Here is a 16,625-nt window from a genome sequence, read left to right as displayed (position 1 = left end):
TTTGGGATGGACTCTTTGGCTTTGCTTTTCTTCTCCTCATTGGATTTTTCATGTTCAAAGTTGCAGAAGCCAGATTACAAGCTCATTTTGGTTCAACTTCAGCAACTGTGCATTGCATTGCCATGTAATGTAATGAAATGCTATCTTTCTAGCTCTCCCTTTTTACTTCCTTTTGGATAAACAAACATATTAGGCAAGCATTTTGGAGCTTTCACCTAAATAACTACAGGTGGTGAGATAAGCTGCACAATATAATTGACCTTTCAGTATATTGTTGCACACACACCATCTATTTAGCAAATGCCCTTGTTATCAACAGCAGCCTTTTCAACTCACCTGAGCTAACAGGTATGTGCGCTGGTTACTCTGCTGCGCTTAAAATTTCTTTTTTGGTTTGCTACAATGCCTTTCCTGAAACGTTGTCTCCCTCTGCTGGAACACTGACTTCTTTCATTTAATGCCTGCAGACTATAAAAGAGAACCCAACCCAAAAAGTTTGGTTGATTAGTCTGTGGCATTCTGTTAAACTGTTGCTTATGGCGGTCTCTGTGAGGTTCTCAGCGACATTCAGCCAGCCAGGTATCCTGCCTGCAGTAGATGGAATGTGGCAATGGAACGCTGGCTGCGCGTGTCATAATAGGCTCTGAGCTTTTATATACCTGTGCACAGCAGCAGCCACCTTCAGTCTGCTGCTGGACAGCCAGCAGCAGCAGCAGCAGGAGAGGTATGTAATCAGCAGCCCTCCTGCTAAGGGTAGACAGCTGCTCGTTCCATCCCACCCCCCGCCTTAATTGGTTCTCCTCCCTTCCAACGGTGTTGAGGCGGGTGGGAACAGCAGGGGGTGAAGGTGCTGTGTTTAAAGAGGTGGAGTTATGCAGATCTAAAACGCGTGGATTGCAGCAGCAGCAAGCCGAAAAGTGCAGGCATGTAAGGGATCTAGAGGTTGACAACATGTCTTCTTAACGGGAGTCCAGGAGCTCATCTCCACAAATGGACTTTTCAGGATCCTTGGGTGGCTCCGTAGTTTGAAACCAATTCTGGTTATCGCTTCTCGGCCTTTTGGCTAAGATCAAGTGTAGTATCTGTTCTTATCAGTTTAATATCTGATACGTCCCCTATCTGGGGACCATATATTAAATGGATTTTTAGAACAGGGAGATGGAAAAAGAGCTTGCTCTGTCCACTCCACGCATTGACCTGGTATTGCAGTATCTCCAGGACCGGTGCACCCCTTCTTTAATGCAGTTTCTAAAATCAGAAAGAATTGAATTCAATGTTTTTTGTTCATTTTGCTTGTTTGTCGGATTTTGGGATGGACTCTTTGGCTTTGCTTTTCTTCTCCTCATTGGATTTTTCATGTTCAAAGTTGCAGAAGCCAGATTACAAGCTCATTTTGGTTCAACTTCAGCAACTGTGCATTGCATTGCCATGTAATGTAATGAAATGCTATCTTTCTAGCTCTCCCTTTTTACTTCCTTTTGGATAAACAGACATATTAGGCAAGCATTTTGGAGCTTTCACCTAAATAACTACAGGTGGTGAGATAAGCTGCACAATATAATTGACCTTTCAGTATATTGTTGCACACACACCATCTATTTAGCAAATGCCCTTGTTATCAACAGCAGCCTTTTAAACTCACCTGAGCTAACAGGTATGTGCGCTGGTTACTCTGCTGCGCTTAAAATTTCTTTTTTGGTTTGCTACAATGCCTTTTCTGAAACGTTGTCTCCCTCTGCTGGAACACTGACTTCTTTCATTTAATGCCTGCAGACTATAAAAGAGAACCCAACCCAAAAAGTTTGGTTGATTAGTCTGTGGCATTCTGTTAAACTGTTGCTTATGGCGGTCTCTGTGAGCTTCTCAGCGACATTCAGCCAGCCAGGTATCCTGCCTGCAGTAGATGGAATGTGGCAATGGAACGCTGGCTGCGCGTGTCATAATAGGCTCTGAGCCTTTATATACCTGTGCACAGCAGCAGCCACCTTCAGTCTGCTGCTGGACAGCCAGCAGCAGCAGCAGCAGCAGCAGGAGAGGTATGTAATCAGCAGCCCTCCTGCTAAGGGTAGACAGCTGCTCGTTCCACCCCACCCCCCGCCTTAATTGGTTCTCCTCCCTTCCAACGGTGTTGAGGCGGGTGGGAACAGCAGGGGGTGAAGGTGCTGTGTTTAAAGAGGTGGAGTTATGCAGATCTAAAACGCGTGGATTGCAGCAGCAGCAAGCCGAAAAGTGCAGGCATGTAAGGGATCTAGAGGTTGACAACATGTCTTCTTAACGGGAGTCCAGGAGCTCATCTCCACAAATGGACTTTTCAGGATCCTTGGGTGGCTCCGTAGTTTGAAACCAATTCTGGTTATCGCTTCTCGGCCTTTTGGCTAAGATCAAGTGTAGTATCTGTTCTTATCAGTTTAATATCTGATACGTCCCCTATCTGGGGACCATATATTAAATGGATTTTTAGAACAGGGAGATGGAAAAAGAGCTTGCTCTGTCCACTCCACGCATTGACCTGGTATTGCAGTATCTCCAGGACCGGTGCACCCCTTCTTTAATGCAGTTTCTAAAATCAGAAAGAATTGAATTCAATGTTTTTTGTTCATTTTGCTTGTTTGTCGGATTTTGGGATGGACTCTTTGGCTTTGCTTTTCTTCTCCTCATTGGATTTTTCATGTTCAAAGTTGCAGAAGCCAGATTACAAGCTCATTTTGGTTCAACTTCAGCAACTGTGCATTGCATTGCCATGTAATGTAATGAAATGCTATCTTTCTAGCTCTCCCTTTTTACTTCCTTTTGGATAAACAGACATATTAGGCAAGCATTTTGGAGCTTTCACCTAAATAACTACAGGTGGTGAGATAAGCTGCACAATATAATTGACCTTTCAGTATATTGTTGCACACACACCATCTATTTAGCAAATGCCCTTGTTATCAACAGCAGCCTTTTAAACTCACCTGAGCTAACAGGTATGTGCGCTGGTTACTCTGCTGCGCTTAAAATTTCTTTTTTGGTTTGCTACAATGCCTTTTCTGAAACGTTGTCTCCCTCTGCTGGAACACTGACTTCTTTCATTTAATGCCTGCAGACTATAAAAGAGAACCCAACCCAAAAAGTTTGGTTGATTAGTCTGTGGCATTCTGTTAAACTGTTGCTTATGGCGGTCTCTGTGAGCTTCTCAGCGACATTCAGCCAGCCAGGTATCCTGCCTGCAGTAGATGGAATGTGGCAATGGAACGCTGGCTGCGCGTGTCATAATAGGCTCTGAGCCTTTATATACCTGCGCACAGCAGCAGCCACCTTCAGTCTGCTGCTGGACAGCCAGCAGCAGCAGCAGCAGGAGAGGTATGTAATCAGCAGCCCTCCTGCTAAGGGTAGACAGCTGCTCGTTCCACCCCACCCCCCGCCTTAATTGGTTCTCCTCCCTTCCAACGGTGTTGAGGCGGGTGGGAACAGCAGGGGGTGAAGGTGCTGTGTTTAAAGAGGTGGAGTTATGCAGATCTAAAACGCGTGGATTGCAGCAGCAGCAAGCCGAAAAGTGCAGGCATGTAAGGGATCTAGAGGTTGACAACATGTCTTCTTAACGGGAGTCCAGGAGCTCATCTCCACAAATGGACTTTTCAGGATCCTTGGGTGGCTCCGTAGTTTGAAACCAATTCTGGTTATCGCTTCTCGGCCTTTTGGCTAAGATCAAGTGTAGTATCTGTTCTTATCAGTTTAATATCTGATACGTCCCCTATCTGGGGACCATATATTAAATGGATTTTTAGAACAGGGAGATGGAAAAAGAGCTTGCTCTGTCCACTCCACGCATTGACCTGGTATTGCAGTATCTCCAGGACCGGTGCACCCCTTCTTTAATGCAGTTTCTAAAATCAGAAAGAATTGAATTCAATGTTTTTTGTTCATTTTGCTTGTTTGTCGGATTTTGGGATGGACTCTTTGGCTTTGCTTTTCTTCTCCTCATTGGATTTTTCATGTTCAAAGTTGCAGAAGCCAGATTACAAGCTCATTTTGGTTCAACTTCAGCAACTGTGCATTGCATTGCCATGTAATGTAATGAAATGCTATCTTTCTAGCTCTCCCTTTTTACTTCCTTTTGGATAAACAGACATATTAGGCAAGCATTTTGGAGCTTTCACCTAAATAACTACAGGTGGTGAGATAAGCTGCACAATATAATTGACCTTTCAGTATAATGTTGCACACACACCATCTATTTAGCAAATGCCCTTGTTATCAACAGCAGCCTTTTAAACTCACCTGAGCTAACAGGTATGTGCGCTGGTTACTCTGCTGCGCTTAAAATTTCTTTTTTGGTTTGCTACAATGCCTTTTCTGAAACGTTGTCTCCCTCTGCTGGAACACTGACTTCTTTCATTTAATGCCTGCAGACTATAAAAGAGAACCCAACCCAAAAAGTTTGGTTGATTAGTCTGTGGCATTCTGTTAAACTGTTGCTTATGGCGGTCTCTGTGAGCTTCTCAGCGACATTCAGCCAGTCAGGTATCCTGCCTGCAGTAGATGGAATGTGGCAATGGAACGCTGGCTGCGCGTGTCATAATAGGCTCTGAGGGTTTATATACCTGTGCACAGCAGCAGCCACCTTCAGTCTGCTGCTGGACAGCCAGCAGCAGCAGCAGCAGCAGCAGCAGGAGAGGTATGTAATCAGCAGTCCTCCTGCTAAGGGTAGACAGCTGCTCGTTCCACCCCACCCCCCGCCTTAATTGGTTCTCCTCCCTTCCAACGGTGTTGAGGCGGGTGGGAACAGCAGGGGGTGAAGGTGCTGTGTTTAAAGAGGTGGAGTTATGCAGATCTAAAACGCGTGGATTGCAGCAGCAGCAAGCCGAAAAGTGCAGGCATGTAAGGGATCTAGAGGTTGACTACATGTCTTCTTAACGGGAGTCCAGGAGCTCATCTCCACAAATGGACTTTTCAGGATCCTTGGGTGGCTCCGTAGTTTGAAACCAATTCTGGTTATCGCTTCTCGGCCTTTTGGCTAAGATCAAGTGTAGTATCTGTTCTTATCAGTTTAATATCTGATACGTCCCCTATCTGGGGACCATATATTAAATGGATTTTTAGAACAGGGAGATGGAAAAAGAGCTTGCTCTGTCCACTCCACGCATTGACCTGGTATTGCAGTATCTCCAGGACCGGTGCACCCCTTCTTTAATGCAGTTTCTAAAATCAGAAAGAATTGAATTCAATGTTTTTTGTTCATTTTGCTTGTTTGTCGGATTTTGGGATGGACTCTTTGGCTTTGCTTTTCTTCTCCTCATTGGATTTTTCATGTTCAAAGTTGCAGAAGCCAGATTACAAGCTCATTTTGGTTCAACTTCAGCAACTGTGCATTGCATTGCCATGTAATGTAATGAAATGCTATCTTTCTAGCTCTCCCTTTTTACTTCCTTTTGGATAAACAGACATATTAGGCAAGCATTTTGGAGCTTTCACCTAAATAACTACAGGTGGTGAGATAAGCTGCACAATATAATTGACCTTTCAGTATATTGTTGCACACACACCATCTATTTAGCAAATGCCCTTGTTATCAACAGCAGCCTTTTAAACTCACCTGAGCTAACAGGTATGTGCGCTGGTTACTCTGCTGCGCTTAAAATTTCTTTTTTGGTTTGCTACAATGCCTTTTCTGAAACGTTGTCTCCCTCTGCTGGAACACTGACTTCTTTCATTTAATGCCTGCAGACTATAAAAGAGAACCCAACCCAAAAAGTTTGGTTGATTAGTCTGTGGCATTCTGTTAAACTGTTGCTTATGGCGGTCTCTGTGAGCTTCTCAGCGACATTCAGCCAGCCAGGTATCCTGCCTGCAGTAGATGGAATGTGGCAATGGAACGCTGGCTGCGCGTGTCATAATAGGCTCTGAGCCTTTATATACCTGTGCACAGCAGCAGCCACCTTCAGTCTGCTGCTGGACAGCCAGCAGCAGCAGCAGCAGGAGAGGTATGTAATCAGCAGCCCTCCTGCTAAGGGTAGACAGCTGCTCGTTCCACCCCACCCCCCGCCTTAATTGGTTCTCCTCCCTTCCAACGGTGTTGAGGTGGGTGGGAACAGCAGGGGGTGAAGGTGCTGTGTTTAAAGAGGTGGAGTTATGCAGATCTAAAACGCGTGGATTGCAGCAGCAGCAAGCCGAAAAGTGCAGGCATGTAAGGGATCTAGAGGTTGACAACATGTCTTCTTAACGGGAGTCCAGGAGCTCATCTCCACAAATGGACTTTTCAGGATCCTTGGGTGGCTCCGTAGTTTGAAACCAATTCTGGTTATCGCTTCTCGGCCTTTTGGCTAAGATCAAGTGTAGTATCTGTTCTTATCAGTTTAATATCTGATACGTCCCCTATCTGGGGACCATATATTAAATGGATTTTTAGAACAGGGAGATGGAAAAAGAGCTTGCTCTGTCCACTCCACGCATTGACCTGGTATTGCAGTATCTCCAGGACCGGTGCACCCCTTCTTTAATGCAGTTTCTAAAATCAGAAAGAATTGAATTCAATGTTTTTTGTTCATTTTGCTTGTTTGTCGGATTTTGGGATGGACTCTTTGGCTTTGCTTTTCTTCTCCTCATTGGATTTTTCATGTTCAAAGTTGCAGAAGCCAGATTACAAGCTCATTTTGGTTCAACTTCAGCAACTGTGCATTGCATTGCCATGTAATGTAATGAAATGCTATCTTTCTAGCTCTCCCTTTTTACTTCCTTTTGGATAAACAGACATATTAGGCAAGCATTTTGGAGCTTTCACCTAAATAACTACAGGTGGTGAGATAAGCTGCACAATATAATTGACCTTTCAGTATATTGTTGCACACACACCATCTATTTAGCAAATGCCCTTGTTATCAACAGCAGCCTTTTAAACTCACCTGAGCTAACAGGTATGTGCGCTGGTTACTCTGCTGCGCTTAAAATTTCTTTTTTGGTTTGCTACAATGCCTTTTCTGAAACGTTGTCTCCCTCTGCTGGAACACTGACTTCTTTCATTTAATGCCTGCAGACTATAAAAGAGAACCTAACCCAAAAAGTTTGGTTGATTAGTCTGTGGCATTCTGTTAAACTGTTGCTTATGGCGGTCTCTGTGAGCTTCTCAGCGACATTCAGCCAGCCAGGTATCCTGCCTGCAGTAGATGGAATGTGGCAATGGAACGCTGGCTGCGCGTGTCATAATAGGCTCTGAGCCTTTATATACCTGTGCACAGCAGCAGCCACCTTCAGTCTGCTGCTGGACAGCCAGCAGCAGCAGCAGCAGCAGCAGGAGAGGTATGTAATCAGCAGCCCTCCTGCTAAGGGTAGACAGCTGCTCGTTCCACCCCACCCCCCGCCTTAATTGGTTCTCCTCCCTTCCAACGGTGTTGAGGCGGGTGGGAACAGCAGGGGGTGAAGGTGCTGTGTTTAAAGAGGTGGAGTTATGCAGATCTAAAACGCGTGGATTGCAGCAGCAGCAAGCCGAAAAGTGCAGGCATGTAAGGGATCTAGAGGTTGACAACATGTCTTCTTAACGGGAGTCCAGGAGCTCATCTCCACAAATGGACTTTTCAGGATCCTTGGGTGGCTCCGTAGTTTGAAACCAATTCTGGTTATCGCTTCTCGGCCTTTTGGCTAAGATCAAGTGTAGTATCTGTTCTTATCAGTTTAATATCTGATACGTCCCCTATCTGGGGACCATATATTAAATGGATTTTTAGAACAGGGAGATGGAAAAAGAGCTTGCTCTGTCCACTCCACGCATTGACCTGGTATTGCAGTATCTCCAGGACCGGTGCACCCCTTCTTTAATGCAGTTTCTAAAATCAGAAAGAATTGAATTCAATGTTTTTTGTTCATTTTGCTTGTTTGTCGGATTTTGGGATGGACTCTTTGGCTTTGGTTTTCTTCTCCTCATTGGATTTTTCATGTTCAAAGTTGCAGAAGCCAGATTACAAGCTCATTTTGGTTCAACTTCAGCAACTGTGCATTGCATTGCCATGTAATGTAATGAAATGCTATCTTTCTAGCTCTCCCTTTTTACTTCCTTTTGGATAAACAGACATATTAGGCAAGCATTTTGGAGCTTTCACCTAAATAACTACAGGTGGTGAGATAAGCTGCACAATATAATTGACCTTTCAGTATATTGTTGCACACACACCATCTATTTAGCAAATGCCCTTTTTATCAATAGCAGCCTTTTAAACTCACCTGAGCTAACAGGTATGTGCGCTGGTTACTCTGCTGCGCTTAAAATTTCTTTTTTGGTTTGCTACAATGCCTTTTCTGAAACGTTGTCTCCCTCTGCTGGAACACTGACTTCTTTCATTTAATGCCTGCAGACTATAAAAGAGAACCCAACCCAAAAAGTTTGGTTGATTAGTCTGTGGCATTCTGTTAAACTGTTGCTTATGGCGGTCTCTGTGAGCTTCTCAGCGACATTCAGCCAGCCAGGTATCCTGCCTGCAGTAGATGGAATGTGGCAATGGAACGCTGGCTGCGCGTGTCATAATAGGCTCTGAGCCTTTATATACCTGTGCACAGCAGCAGCCACCTTCAGTCTGCTGCTGGACAGCCAGCAGCAGCAGCAGCAGCAGCAGGAGAGGTATGTAATCAGCAGCCCTCCTGCTAAGGGTAGACAGCTGCTCGTTCCACCCCACCCCCCGCCTTAATTGGTTCTCCTCCCTTCCAACGGTGTTGAGGCGGGTGGGAACAGCAGGGGGTGAAGGTGCTGTGTTTAAAGAGGTGGAGTTATGCAGATCTAAAACGCGTGGATTGCAGCAGCAGCAAGCCGAAAAGTGCAGGCATGTAAGGGATCTAGAGGTTAACAACATGTCTTCTTAACGGGAGTCCAGGAGCTCATCTCCACAAATGGACTTTTCAGGATCCTTGGGTGGCTCCGTAGTTTGAAACCAATTCTGGTTATCGCTTCTCGGCCTTTTGGCTAAGATACCACATCTTGCCAGAAGGATTCTAAGCCAATCGTGCCCTTGGCCTTGAGGCATCGGCGGTGTAAAAGCCGTCTTAAGCCTCATGCTGCTTTAGGGGGCAGATACGCAAAGAAACCAAGAAGGCGATCGACCCTATCTACCTTTTGAAGATGGCATCAGCAGTAGCGGCCGCAGTGCGCTATGCCAGAGCTGGTGACCTTCGCATCAAGAACTCTTTCAAGATCGAAGTGGACGATGCATCCAAGGAGAAGATGACCTTGAAGTTTTTCGTGAGGAGAGTGCTGCTGGAGATCCTAGGAGTAAAGAGGGAAGACATCCTGGCCCTTCAAGATCGCCCCGGTTCCTTCACTTTGACTCTGGAGTCGGAGTATGCGTGCCAGAACCTCTTCCGCCAGATTCACCTGCACCTTTCAGATGAGGATCTTAAAGGACTCACCTTTGTCATCCTTTACTCCGGTGGAGAGAAGCCGCTCGTGGTTCAGATGAGCAACCCTCATGTTCCCTTAGTTAATATTATTTGCTTTCTTCAAAACTATTTCCCAGAACTGCGGTATTCCCACAAGGTCATGAATGAGGAAAACCTCTGGACGGGAAAGCATAAATTTTTTGTTAAATTTTGTGAAGATCCAAATGGCATTGGTGGTCAGCGTCATCCTCCGTCAAGTTTCCTGATCGGTAGGGAGCGGGGGCGCCTCTTCTACCCGGACATGCCCCTCTTCTGCCGGAAATGCATGTGTTTCGGTCACACTTATGAGAACTGCAAGGAGGAGGTGGCAATCTGTAAGAAGTGCTACAAGCATGGACATGCCACAATGGACTGTACCAATGAGATGGTGTGCAACATCTGCCGGGTCCCAGGTCACTCCTTCCGGAAGTGTCCTTTGAAGAAAAAGGCGGAAACCTATGCTGAAACGCTGGCAAAGCAACCTGCCCATGTGCCTCCATCTGCTCCCGGGGGGCAGAGGCAACCCTCTGCTGTTCCTGCTCCTGCGGGTGCGTCTACAGCGCGGGGGCAGTCTTCTAGCTCTCCAGTACCTGCTCCACAGACCAAGCCTGCTAGTACATCAGGTGGTACGTCTGCACCTGCTGCACAGAGGAAGCCAACCAACCCTCCTGCTCCTGCTGCTAAGGGGGGTCCCACCGGTGTTCCTGTATCTACTGTGCGAACACAACCCCCTGTAGGCGGGTCCACAAGCACTTCAGTGCCTGCTGCACAGGGAAAACCTGCCAGTTCTCCTATTCCTGCTGCGCATAAGCCCACGTCTATGCAGAAACCTCCAGCTGAGAAACCTGTCCGTCCTGAGAGGAGGGAAGCTTCATCTAAGGACTGGGCTGCTGATTCTGATCCGGGTGATATGGTGGTGGAGGGGAGTCCCTCTGCTGAAATCGGGACATTTAGCTCGGAGGAAGAAGCAATGGAGCTGGAAACTCGTAGGAAAAGGAAAACAGATGATAGGTCTGATGAGAATGTGGCCAGGGAGACTTCCAAGAAGTGTCCATTAAAACCAAGTCTTCTGCAATACAAGCCAATGGCTCCCGCTGCCCCTCCTGAGGAGCCAAGGCCTTCAGACCCTATAAACATTTCTTTTTCGGACTCAGAAGTGCAGAGCCCGTTAACATCGGTGGGCTTTATGTCTGATTCTGACAGTAGTGTGACCTGAACTATCCTATCATGACCTCATCAATTAAAGTAGCCTCGCTCAATGTGAGGAGTATAAGGGGCTCTAAAAGAAGGGCTGCTTTGTTTTCCTACCTGTCAACAGTGGACTGTGATGTCTTTTGTTTGCAAGAATGTAACATTGACTTTGATATGAATTATGCAGATTTAAGAAAAGATTGGCCTCATGGGCCCTCTATCTGGTCCGGAGATAATGAAAATCGTTCCTCTGGCATTGGAGTGCTGTTTAGGTCGCATGACTTTAAAATCAACTCTTTTGTGGACATTTCTTCTGGACGTGCTCTTTTCTTAAATATTAGTTTTAAAGGTGTGGACTTTAGACTTTTGAACATTTATGCTTCTCCGGTGAAGGAAGAGAGACATCAGTTGTTTGAAGATGTGCAATATTACCTACCTGGTTCATCGCCTCTGATGTTCTGTGGGGATTTCAATTGTGTCTTGCCTGGTGAAGGGAGAAGCGGGAGTTCCACCGTTCCTAAAAAAGACAAAACAGAGAAACAACTAAAGGATTTGTTAACTGATTTTTTTCTTAGAGACTCCTGGAAAGAGATCCGTAGTAATGATCCCGGTTATACTTGGGAGAACTCTTCTTCTAAATCTCGTATTGATTTTATTTTCATGTCCCAATATGTGAATGTCAAATCTGTTGTCTTAATCCCAAACATTTTTTCAGATCATAAGATGTTGCTATCAGAGTTAGAATTACCTGGGCTTGTCAAGGCAAGAGGAGTTTGGAGGCTAAATACAACATTGTTACAAGATCCTAAGGTAAGAACAGATTTTAAAGCGTTTTTTAATTATTTAAGAACAAAACAACAAAAATTTTTAACTCTGCTAGAATGGTGGGAATACAGCAAGATGAAGATAAAAAGTTTTTTTATCAAGGTCAGCATAGCCAATGCAAGAGAAAAGTCCGCTTGGCATAAAAGGCTTATTACTAAATTGCAGACCTGTTATCAACTAAGAGATGTGGGACTTGAAATGGACGATTTAATTGAAGCAACAAAAAAAGAAATTAAAAAGAGTATAGAGTCGAAGGGTAAGGAAATAATTTATAACTCAAAAATTGAAGTGATGGAGAAAAATGAAAAGTGCTCAAGATTTTTTTTTAAAAAAGTAGTTGCTGCTAAGGAAATGATAACAGAATTAGAGGGTGAAACTACAACTGAAGGTATGCTCAACCAAGCTCACCAGTTTTATCAGCAGCTTTTTAATGAGAAAACTATAGACCAGTCTTTTACTGAAGATGCCCTTAATTCATTAAAAAATAGTCTGAGCCGCGAAGACCAAGAATTGTTATGCACTGAAGTCACCTTGTCGGAAGTAGATGCTGCTATCAAAAGTTTTTCCTATGGGAAAACCCCTGGTTCTGACGGTTTGCCTGTTGAATTTTATCGTGAATTTTGGAATTTTTTAAAACCCGACTTGTTTTTAGTAATCAAAGAAGCTTTTAAGTGTGATATCCTGCCTATATCTTGGAGAAGTGGTCTGGTCTCCCTGATTTTTAAAAAAGGAGCCAAATCCCATCTGGCAAACTGGAGACCAATCACACTGTTGAATGTTGATTACAAGTTGATGTCCAAAATTTTAGTGAACCGTTTTAAAAAAGTTTTATCCAAAGTTATTTATGAAGACCAGGTATGTGGGGTGCCAGGAAGAGGAGTTGCGGAGCATCTCAATACCATCCGCGATGTCATATGGTACCAGCAATCCAGGAAGCAAGACTTAGCAATTTTATCGTTGGATTTTCAAAAGGCTTTTGATCGTGTCTCTCATTGTTTTTTATGGTTGGTTTTAAAAAAAATGGGCTTCCCTGAAATTTTTATCAAGCAAGTGGCACTTTTATATAAGAACTCTTTTAGTAAAATTTTAATCAATGGATTTTTGTCTAATGAAGTGTTTTTGCATTCAGGTGTGAAGCAAGGCTGCCCTTTGTCCCCAGTGCTATTTATATGTGCAATAGAGCCTCTTTTATCTATGCTACGAGAGGATAAAGTGATTAAAGGTGTCCCTATCCGTGGAGGACATGGAAGAGATGTGAAGGTAATGGGCTACATGGATGATATTACTATTTTTTGTTCATCACCTGCCGCTCTCAGGAGAGCTATAAGAACGACCAATTTTTTTTGTGAAGCCTCAGGTTTTAAGTTAAACATTGAGAAATGTGATTGTTTTGTCCGTGGCAATTGGGCGGATGTGTCCATCCCTGATCTCCCGATGCAGTCAGAGAAGATTAAAATTCTGGGCGTGATTTTTGATCGACAGAATGATGGAATGAAGAGCTGGGATGGAGTAAGGGACAAAATACAAAAGAAGATTGACTTTTGGAAATTAAGAAAATTAACAATCGAAGGTAAAGTTTTAATTATTAAGGCCCTTCTGCTTCCTGTCATGTTATATCTCAGTTATGTTTATCCCCCAAGTGACCTTACAGCGAGATTACAGAGAATGCTGTTTGAATTTGTGTGGAACTCTAAGTTCGAAAAGGTGAAGAGAGAAACAATGTACAAGATGCACCACCTTGGTGGTAAGGATGTTCCCAACGTCAAACTGTTTTTATACTCCAAGTTTTTTAGCCTCTGTTTTAAATATATGTTTGCTTCAAGCCCTTGGGCACATTTTTTAAGATATGCAGCTGGCCACATTTTTAGGAGGCGAAAGTGGATATCAATTTCTTTAACAAGCCCAGTGTTGTTATCACCTCCACAACAATATGCCATCCTGGAGAAAGTTATCAGATTATATGGCCTAGATTCTTTTGAGATGGAGACATTGAAGAATGCAAGGAAGCTGCTGCAGCAATTAAAAAAGAAAGAAACTTTGACGCCCATAAGCCATTATTCATATAGCAGAGTCACTAAAATATGGAATTTAACAAATGCACCTTACCTGATGAATCAACATAAAGACTTAGCTTGGATGATTGTGCAGGAATGTTTACCGACTCGTGATTTCCAGTATAAAAGAAGACTGAGCACTATACAAACCTGCCCGAGGCATCAGTGCAATAATGATGAGACTACTATGCACCTTATTTGGAATTGTGATTTTGCACAGTGGAAAGACTGTGGTGAGCTTTTAAAATTTTTATCTGGTCTTAATTTTTTAAGCCATGAAGTGGTTTTATATGGGATTTTACCAAACATGACGAAAGAAAAAGAGAGAGTTTTATGGTGCACTTTGAGTTGTGTTAAAAGTGCTCTATGGAAGACCAGAAACATATTGTTGTTTAAAAGAGACTATATAGAAGTCAAGGATTGTATAAGACTGGCATTAAGTGAAATTTATATGTACTACCTAATGGATATGAAGAAGCTTGGAAAGAAAAGAGCCCTGAGTATATGGAACTATCACCTATGGAAGATGTTATTTTAAAGCTCTGAAGAAAAGATAAAGACTACGATATTTTAAATATAAACGCAAAATCTGTTCTTATCAGTTTAATATCTGATACGTCCCCTATCTGGGGACCATATATTAAATGGATTTTTAGAACAGGGAGATGGAAAAAGAGCTTGCTCTGTCCACTCCACGCATTGACCTGGTATTGCAGTATCTCCAGGACCGGTGCACCCCTTCTTTAATGCAGTTTCTAAAATCAGAAAGAATTGAATTCAATGTTTTTTGTTCATTTTGCTTGTTTGTCGGATTTTGGGATGGACTCTTTGGCTTTGCTTTTCTTCTCCTCATTGGATTTTTCATGTTCAAAGTTGCAGAAGCCAGATTACAAGCTCATTTTGGTTCAACTTCAGCAACTGTGCATTGCATTGCCATGTAATGTGATGCAATGCTATCTTTCTAGCTCTCCCTTTTTACTTCCTTTTGGATAAACAGACATATTAGGCAAGCATTTTGGAGCTTTCACCTAAATAACTACAGGTGGTGAGATAAGCTGCACAATATAATTGACCTTTCAGTATATTGTTGCACACACACCATCTATTTAGCAAATGCCCTTGTTATCAACAGCAGCCTTTTAAACTCACCTGAGCTAACAGGTATGTGCGCTGGTTACTCTGCTGCGCTTAAAATTTCTTTTTTGGTTTGCTACAATGCCTTTTCTGAAACGTTGTCTCCTTCTGCTGGAACACTGACTTCTTTCATTTAATGCCTGCAGACTATAAAAGAGAACCCAACCCAAAAAGTTTGGTTGATTAGTCTGTGGCATTCTGTTAAACTGTTGCTTATGGCGGTCTCTGTGAGCTTCTCAGCGACATTCAGCCAGCCAGGTATCCTGCCTGCAGTAGATGGAATGTGGCAATGGAACGCTGGCTGCGCGTGTCATAATAGGCTCTGAGCCTTTATATACCTGTGCACAGCAGCAGCCACCTTCAGTCTGCTGCTGGACAGCCAGCAGCAGCAGCAGCAGGAGAGGTATGTAATCAGGAGCCCTCCTGCTAAGGGTAGACAGCTGCTCGTTCCACCCCACCCCCCGCCTTAATTGGTTCTCCTCCCTTCCAACGGTGTTGAGGCGGGTGGGAACAGCAGGGGGTGAAGGTGCTGTGTTTAAAGAGGTGGAGTTATGCAGATCTAAAACGCGTGGATTGCAGCAGCAGCAAGCCGAAAAGTGCAGGCATGTAAGGGATCTAGAGGTTGACAACATGTCTTCTTAACGGGAGTCCAGGAGCTCATCTCCACAAATGGACTTTTCAGGATCCTTGGGTGGCTCCGTAGTTTGAAACCAATTCTGGTTATCGCTTCTCGGCCTTTTGGCTCAGACCTAGTGTTTGGACAAGAGGTTCCTTGTGTACTAGCCCTCGGCCTTCCAGCATCGCCACTTCGGTGGCTTAAGCTGGATGCTGCTATAGGGGGAGAGTGAGGAGGAAACGAGAAGGCGATTCCTGAAGCGACCATGGGTGTCAAGCTTCGTTTTGCTGGGACCGGGGATCCCCGGGTCAAGAATGCTTTCCGTATCGACGTCTCTGAGGAGAAGAAGGACCATTTCTCGTTGTCATACCTGGTCAACGCCATTTTCTATGAAATCCTGAAGATCCAGATGTCGGAGATCTTCTGTTTGCAGGAGTTCAGAAGGGAGTATAGGTACGTCTTGGTGCTTTCTTCTATGGCGGCTTGCCAAAACCTTTTCAAAACTCTTCAAGTCCTTTCAGAGCACCCTCAGCTGGATGGACTTATCTTCACTGTACTCTACTCTAAGGGGGATATCCCGGTGGTAATATTCATGCACAACCCCTTTATCTCCCGGGATGATATCACTGCATTCCTGAGAAGACACTGCATTTTTGTGCAATTCTCCCATAAAATCTTAAATGGAGAAGGGCTGTGGACTGGGAAGTATAAATACTTTGTGAGGTTTGGGATAGACCCTCATGGTCCTGGAGGTATTCACTATCCTCCCCTGAACTTTACAATTGGAAGAGACTCTGGATATCTGTTTTTTCCCGAGGCGCCATTGTTCTGCAGGAGATGCAACATGTTCGGGCATATCCAGGATTTCTGCAAGCAATTGCCAAACTGTAGAAAGTGCAACAAGTACGGTCATCTGGCGAAGGATTGTTCCAACCCGGTGGTATGTGATGCCTGCGGGGAGGAAGGACATGTGATTCGGGATTGTAAGGCTAAAGTCAAGCCTAGGTCCTTCTCCGAAGTGACCAAAGGTAAGCCTACTGTCCCTGCTGTTACCCCACAGGTGACTACTGCAGAGATCAATGCTGAGACGGAGCCCCCTGAGGTTGAAGATCTGGTGGGTGAGGCCCAGAACCTGTTGGACCCTCCGGCCCCTGCTGGGCCAGGTATGGAGATCTCCGAGTTGGATGTGGACCTCCCTCATCAGTCCGAAATATGTGGTGAGGGTGACATGGATGTGTCTCTAGCTCGAACCCCTGCATTGTCCTGGGGTGCTACAGACGAAGAGGTGGCCAGGGATGGTGGCCAAGGAGACTTTACTTCTGGGAGGTCTTTTGATGATGATGATACTCCTGAACTGGCCAATAAAAAACCCAGACGAGAGTACTCACCTGCCAGCGGAGGGTGCGACAGTCCTGCAAGTGACCGCA

The 16,625-nt window shown here is 44.5% G+C and overlaps 6 non-coding genes and 1 pseudogene across 6 annotated transcripts; all 7 read left to right on the top strand.

Annotated features, from left to right (window-relative positions):
• The first annotated feature begins 1,043 nt into the window (after window positions 1–1,043).
• LOC141207032 (U2 spliceosomal RNA) lies at window positions 1,044–1,234 on the top strand. The gene has a single exon (XR_012277459.1). It is a non-coding gene; the product is annotated as a U2 spliceosomal RNA (small nuclear RNA).
• Window positions 1,235–2,355: 1,121 nt separating this feature from the next.
• On the top strand, window positions 2,356–2,546 carry LOC141207031 (U2 spliceosomal RNA). Its single transcript, XR_012277458.1, has one exon. It is a non-coding gene; the product is annotated as a U2 spliceosomal RNA (small nuclear RNA).
• A 1,115-nt stretch (window positions 2,547–3,661) lies between these two features.
• On the top strand, window positions 3,662–3,852 carry LOC141207030 (U2 spliceosomal RNA). The gene has a single exon (XR_012277457.1). It is a non-coding gene; the product is annotated as a U2 spliceosomal RNA (small nuclear RNA).
• Window positions 3,853–4,976: 1,124 nt separating this feature from the next.
• On the top strand, window positions 4,977–5,167 carry LOC141207029 (U2 spliceosomal RNA). Its single transcript, XR_012277456.1, has one exon. It is a non-coding gene; the product is annotated as a U2 spliceosomal RNA (small nuclear RNA).
• A 1,115-nt stretch (window positions 5,168–6,282) lies between these two features.
• On the top strand, window positions 6,283–6,473 carry LOC141207028 (U2 spliceosomal RNA). The gene has a single exon (XR_012277455.1). It is a non-coding gene; the product is annotated as a U2 spliceosomal RNA (small nuclear RNA).
• A 1,121-nt stretch (window positions 6,474–7,594) lies between these two features.
• Window positions 7,595–7,785, top strand: LOC141207879 (U2 spliceosomal RNA). The gene has a single exon (XR_012278200.1). It is a non-coding gene; the product is annotated as a U2 spliceosomal RNA (small nuclear RNA).
• A 6,228-nt stretch (window positions 7,786–14,013) lies between these two features.
• Window positions 14,014–14,189, top strand: LOC141207280 (U2 spliceosomal RNA; annotated as a pseudogene).
• The last annotated feature ends 2,436 nt before the right edge of the window (window positions 14,190–16,625 follow it).

This window comes from Phyllobates terribilis, unplaced genomic scaffold, assembly GCF_046119375.1.
Source record: "Phyllobates terribilis strain yellow unplaced genomic scaffold, ASM4611937v1 Scaffold_160__1_contigs__length_4322635, whole genome shotgun sequence".
Classification (NCBI taxonomy): domain Eukaryota; kingdom Metazoa; phylum Chordata; class Amphibia; order Anura; family Dendrobatidae; genus Phyllobates; species Phyllobates terribilis.
Note: the sequence above shows the minus strand (reverse complement) of the source record. Positions and strands in the feature narration are given on the sequence as shown.